Below are 7,138 nucleotides of genomic sequence, written 5' to 3' on the forward strand. Positions count from 1 at the left end.
GTCTGCTGATAGTATCACAATTTCGTCGTAGTTCTTCAGCTCCTTGATAGCTCCGTAGCTAGAACGCACCACTAGACCCGGATGAAGGCCGCTGTTACCGTGGCCAAAACATTGGTTATTCTCCAGCAGTAGTTTTATGCCAAACCCAGAAAACTTTTATGTCGCCAGGATTTCTGCTTCACTATTCTTTAGAAATATGTGGCAACGGCCTTGCTGCAGTGGATACACCGATTCCCGTCAGATCACCGAAGTTAAGCGCTGTCGGGCGTGGCTGGCGCTTGGATGGGTGACCATCCGGGCCGCCATGCGCTGTTGCCATTTTTCGGGGTGCTCTCAGCCTCGTGATGCCAATTGAGGAGCTACTCGACCGAATAGTAGCCGCTCCGGTCACAGACCACTATCATGACGACCGGGAGAGCGATGTGCTGACCACACGCCCCTCCTATCTGCATCCTCATCTGAGGATGACACGGCTGTCGGACAGTCCCGATGGGCTACTTGTGGCCTGAAGACGGAGTTCTAATTCTTTATGAATATACTACGATGCCATATTCGCCAGAACGCCCTGCAATGACAAATCGTGCCAAGACACACCTCATCACCCTCCCTCGATGTCACCTTGAAGGAGCTATCATGAAGGAACTATGGTCAGGGCGCCCACACACGATTGGCTAGTGCAGGTGTATCCGTCTATGTACCACGTGATAGCGGAAGGGTGCCACCGTCGGAGAACTTTGATTACTGTTTTTGCGGCTGACGATGGACGACCCTTAGACATCCTAAGCCCTCCACGAAAATTATGTTATTTGGTACTCTACACAACGGCAAAAACCTGCCAACATTACAGCAGTCTCACCAGTCTCCTTTGGCTCAGGTAGTGCGGATGCAACGATGGATATGCTAGCCGACGTCAGAGAGTACTACATCTGTGTTACTACTTAGGCGGTTTCTGCGAGCAACCCACCCAGCCCTGACGTGTTTCCACTAGAGATTTATCGGATATTTCGTCCCCTGCTGGCCACACTGTGGACGGAAATCTGTCGGGCCTTATGGCGCTATCGTGCAGATCCCACATGCTTTCCTCGGTGGCCTTCTCATTTCAATTCAGAATCGTGGAGTACATCACCGATATGCGATTACCGGCCCCTTGGCGTTCCTGAAAAACGTCACGAAGATGTGTACCTGGCTGTCGACTACACTGTTTAAATGGACGGCTGAGTATGTTGTTTATCTTTGGGAGGTATTAATAGCGCCCACACTGCCTTCTGTCGACTGTATTTTTTTGAGTAATGTGTCATATGACTGGTTTGATGTGACCCGCCAAGGATTCCTCTCCTGTGCCAATCTCATCACGTCGTAGTAGTACTACCAAATTACGTTCTGAATTATTTGTTGAATATACGAGGGTGGGAACTTTAATAGTGCCAACTATCTATTTACAGCTGTGACAAAATAGATACGTGTTTCAAAGTTTTACTAACATTCAAAGTAGTCACTCGCATTCATTGTGTATAGCCCGTTGCAAGCGATGTGAAAATCATAGGATACTCTTAGCAGCCGGCTGGAGTGGCCGAGCGGTTCTAGGCGCTAAAGTCTGGAACCGCGCGACCGCTACGGTCGCAGGTTCGAATCCGGCCTCGGGCATCGATGTGTGTGATGCCCTTATGTCAGTTAGGTTTAAGTAGGTCTAAGTTCTAGGTGACTGATGACCTCAGAAGTTAAGTCCCATAGTGCTCAGAGCCATTTGAACCATTTCACTCTTAGCAGTGCCAGCTGTGTTGACAGTTCGAGCGGCGCGGTCTATTGCCCGATGAGTTTGTAGCAGTTCTGAAGCGAATGCCGTGCAGTGTTTCCTTCAGTTTATATATGCAAAGATGATACCATCTTAGTAAATATGTAGTTAAGGCTCACCGGCAACTTGACCATCTTCTTCTTCTGTGCGGATGCACAGACAGGGCCCGAACTCTTACGGGAATCGGCAACGCGCCGCGAGTATTGAGTATAATGGGCGGGGGCACTACGAATGTAGAGCGGGACAATACGTTGAGAATGTGGGTTTCGCGGGAGGCGTGCCAGAGATAAATCCCTGCAGTCGCATTATCCCCTGCGTCCTCGGTGGCTCAGATGGATAGAGCGTCTGCCACGCAAGCAGGAGATCCCGGGTTCGAGTCGCGGTCGTGGCACACATTTTCATCCGTCCTCGTTGACGTACGTCAACGCCTGTAAGCAGCTAAGGGTTTTCGTTTCATTGTAACTCCTTCAGTTCAGAAATCGAGTTGAACTCACGACTGCTTAAGTCAGGGTAGTGCACTAGATGGTATAGCACTTAGCAGCCACATCAGTCAAACGAATCAGTAACAGCTTGCACTGTACGTGCTACAGCATTGTCCTGCAAAATGATGGTCAGGTCTTGCAGAAAGTGTCATTACTTCTAAGCTGGTAGTAGGTTGTGTTCCAAAACTGAACAGCATGAGCCGCTGAAGCGTCGTAGCATCGATGCTATCGGTGACCTGTCGAAGGGCTGTTTTCAGCTCAGAAAGATTTTGTGGTTATTGTTGTACACGTTGTCTTTAATATAGCCCACAAAAGTGAGGCGCATGTGTTCAGATCTGGAGAATATGGCGGCCAATAGCGGCCCATGCCAGTGGCCTTGGATACCCCAGAGCCAGAATGCGGTCCCCGAAGTACTCCTGCAGGACATAAAATACTCTCCTGCTTCGATGGGGTGAACCTCCATCTTGCATGAACCACGCCTTGTAGAAATCAGTGTCACTTTGGATAATGAGGATGAAATCATCTTCCGAGACGTTCACATACCGTTCGGTACTCTCCGTCCCAGTAAGAAATATCGCACCCATTATTCCGTGACTGGACACTGCACGCCACACAGTCACCCGTTGAGGGTGAGGAGACTTCTCGATCGCGAAATGCGGATTCTCAGCACCCAACTGTGCCAATTTTGCTTGTTGGCGAATCCATTAAAAAAAAAAAAAGTGGGCTAAACCAAACCATCAAGCGCGTAGTAATTCCCATCATCCCCGTCGACGAACCGAGCAGTTTCAATGTGCTAACGCAAACCGTTCAGAAGTTATGACGATTTTATTTCATATAGTTCAATAACTGTCACCCTGTATATTCTTTCCACCTTTCCGCTAGCCCTTCTTTGCTTAGTACTTTCTTCCCATCATGCAGCCACTTCTCTTGCCTCCAAAGGACTATGTAACTTTCCTATAAGCGGCATCCATCTCTCGCCTAGTAATGAACGCTTATAAATGTTTATTTATTCTCAAGTCATTACTGCATAACCATTTTCTGTCAATTTTGTTTTCTAGAAGTCTGTATACCCTTTCGCCCCCTTCAAATACTGCTTATATTTTCTCCTATCGCCATCTCCTTCATCCAGGTAACGAACGTGAAATGGATTTCTTCGTTCTTTCCTTACTTTTTCGCGGACTCTTAGTTCAAAACTCCAGTTTTCGTAAGTCTGTAAAACTGCCTTTTTTACGGGCTATGCAACGTATCCCACTGTCCGTAGAGAAATGGCCCAGTTTCCAGTATGTGTGAAGCAGAGGTGTGGAATCAGAAAGATTCTCTGCGCACCTTCCGAAAACTGATATCTGTCGACTGCCTCCGCGCAGCTCAAAACAGCGTTGACGGAGGACTTCGACAACAGCTGTCAGTCTGGGAAATTGAAATCCGGATGTGGACGAGGTAGGAACGTTAGGTGCCATTCGCAGATGATAGAAGTAATATCTCATGATTAATGGCGAATGTGCTTTTTGAGCACGAAGATTAACGGACAGAGGAAATTCTGAATTCCAGCTTTACGTACAGAATTGTTCGACTGACAAATGGATATGTTGCCTCGTAGCCATTATTTGCTCGTATTTATAAGGGGAGAACAAAAGCTGACCGTCTGAGAGCGTTGCTACAGCGTATAGCCAACGTAGTGCGACTCCGATGCGGATGTGTAAGCACCGACATGTAGGAAAGGGACTAGTGTGGCATTCGTGTCTTTCCGACGTACGTGCGATAAATGCGGAAACGTGAACTATGGCACTGTGACTACGAAATGCGTCCAAACGGGACCAAAGTGCTGTTATCCTTTCCTAGGCTCCCGAAGGACCAACACCGGTAAATAGCAACCGGTGGATCAAGAATGTATACGATGCTGCATTTCTGTCGAAAATCACCGCGGAGGAAATGGTCGTAAAGGAGGAAGCTGTGCCAACTCAAGTGGGAGAAACTTGAGCACTTCCCAAACAGTCCTGATCTCTCCCCAGGAGATTATCATCTCTACTACCCCTTAATAAAAGGCCTTGAAGGTTCGACGTTTCCTGTCGGACGAGGGTGTTCAGTAGGCAATTACGGACTTCTGCATGCAGCAGGACACGGCGTTTTACCAACGGATCTCTTCAAAATGATTTGGCGATGGGATGATTAGTTCAGTGCCCACGGGGATTTTCTCTGACTGGCACACCAGCTCTGAACTGTACGGCGTTCGAGCAGAAACTTTTTGATCTTCCCTTCTAACTGAGGAAGCACCGGCATCTCCCATTAGCAGATAAGGATAACGCCAATAATATGTTAAAAGTAACATTCATCCTAATTACAACAGTCGTCTGAAATACGCACTAACCTTAAAAGCAATAACTGTGACTCGAGCTCGGTCGAATTACAGTGAGATATCGTAGACAACTGAAGTTTTATCGGTCGCTGGCGTGACCTATCCTTGCTTATCACATACACACTGTAATGATATCAGACCAATACGGTATTTAATATATTCTGTACGTTACCCTACATCTGTCCCCGACTCCTGCTTCATCTCACATATATGTCTATAGAAATCACTATCTAATAACCTGTATCTGACGCAGAACCACGCTGCATGAAGCACTATTTCCTAATGTCGACTGCGCAGCTTCCGTTGGTGCTTATCGCAGGTTTCTTCCTCATGTTAAGCAGTGAGAGAACCATTATGTATGTCACGTTTTGAATACTTATCGACCTTTTTCATTGCCACCTATTTCTCTTTTTCCCACTCTTCTGAACTATTTTACCTATTTCTAATCGTCGTTCATCTTTCGCATTCGAAAGGACTGTAATTTTGTGAGAAATGTACTTCACAAGAATGGTTTTGCTGCAATACATGTATTCATTACAGCACATGTAGAAAAATGATATTAATAAATTCAGAAGGAAGAACTGAAAACTTAATTACGTTTTATCATATATAATAAAATTAATAAATGAAAAGCATCAGTTTGCTTTTGTTATTTGTTGTTTGTTTGTACAACAAAATCAAACTGGTGATTTTCATTTATTATGATGTTGTTATACCAAGAACCAACGGAAGATTCTGTTAATATAATACAATTACTGATATGGCCTTAAGATTGTCTGTAAATTGGTGATTAGGTCAGGACAACATCGTCATCAGGAAAAACAAAACTGACCTTCTACGGAGCGGAAGTGGAAGGCCAGATTCCTTAATCGAGCAGATAGGTTACAAAATTTAAAAAGGGAAATGGTTAAATTCACGTTAGATATAGTGGGAACTAGTGAAAGTTGGAGTGCAGGAGAAACTGCACTTTTGGTCAGGTGACTGCAGGGTTATAAATAAAAAGTCAAATAGGGGTAATACAGGGGTGTGTTTAATAATGAATAAGAAAGTAAGAATGCGGGTAAGCTACAACGAACAGCATAGTGAATGTATTATCGTAGCGAAGATATACACCAACGCAACGCCTAGCATAGTAGCACAAGTTTATGTGGCAACCAGCTCCGCAGATGATGAAACGGTTGAAGAAATGTTTGATGAGATAAAAGAAATTATTCAGGTGGTTAAAGGAGACGAACACTTAATTGTGATGAGGGAGTTGAATTCGATAGCAGGGAAAGGAAGAGACAGGAAAATAGTAGGTGAATAGAGACTGGAGGAAAGGAAGGAAAAAGGAAGGCCGCCTCCTAGAATCGTGCACAATTTTGTATAATTTAATCATCCCTAATACTTGGTTTAAAAATCGTAAAAGGAGGCTGTACGCGTGGAAGAGACCTGGAGACACTATGAGCTGTAGATTAAAACTGAAGAAACTGAAAAAAGGTATGAAATTAAAGAGATGTGACATTGATAAGTTCAAAGAATCAGACGTTGCGGACATTTTCAGAAGGAGCTGACTGGAACAAGGCAAAGGAATACAGTACAAGACGAATGAGTAGCTTTACGAAATGAAATAGTGACGGCAGCAGAGGATCAAATAGGTAAAGACACAAGGTTTAGTAGAATTCCTTGGATAACACAAGACATGTTGAATACAACTGATGAAAGGAGAAAATTTAAAAATGCAGAAAATGAAGGAAGCGCGAAGGAATACAAACGTTCAAAAAATTAGACTGATAGGAAGTGCAAAAATGTTAAGCAAGAATGGCTGGAGGAGAAATGTAAGGATTTAAAAGCATATTTTACAGGAAAATTAAAGAGGCCTTTGGGGAAAAGAGAAGCAGCTGTGTGAATATCGAGAGCCCAAAAGGGAAACCAGTCCTAAGCAAAGAACAGAGAGCTGAACTGGAAAGGAGTGTATAGACGTTTAATACAAGGGAGATAAACAGGACGGCAATGTTACTGAAAGGGAAGTGCAAGCAGATGAAGATGGGATGGGAGGTAAAATACTGAGAGAAGAATGTGAAAGAGCTGTGAAAGGCCTAAGTCGAAACAAGGCCTTTTGAGAGCCAGCCCAGACAATACTCTTCCCATCAGTTATGCAATATGTATGAGACGGGTGAAATACCGTCAGACTTCAAAATAATTTAGTAGTCCTAAGTTCAAAGAAAGCAGATGCTGACAGGTGTGAAAAATACCGAACTATAAGTTTAGTAAGTCATAGTTGCAAAATAGAGAAGAAAGGAAAAACTGGTGGAAGCCCACCACAGGGAACATCAGTTTGGATTCCAGAGAAGTACAGGAATATGCGAAACATTGCTGATGCTACGACTTCTCATAGAAGGTAGGTTAAGGAAAGAAACCTACGTTTATAACTTTTGTAGCCTTAGAGAAAGCTTTTGACACAGTAGACTGGAATAATCTCTTTGAATTCTTGAAGGCAGCAGGGAGCGAAAGGCTATTTACACCTAATAC

The 7,138-nt window shown here is 44.5% G+C and overlaps 1 pseudogene; it reads left to right on the forward strand.

The window, feature by feature from the left end:
• Nucleotides 1-200: 200 nt before the first annotated feature.
• LOC126199995 (5S ribosomal RNA) lies at nucleotides 201-318 on the forward strand (annotated as a pseudogene).
• Nucleotides 319-7,138: the final 6,820 nt, after the last annotated feature.

This window comes from Schistocerca nitens, chromosome 8, assembly GCF_023898315.1.
Source record: "Schistocerca nitens isolate TAMUIC-IGC-003100 chromosome 8, iqSchNite1.1, whole genome shotgun sequence".
Taxonomy (NCBI): domain Eukaryota; kingdom Metazoa; phylum Arthropoda; class Insecta; order Orthoptera; family Acrididae; genus Schistocerca; species Schistocerca nitens.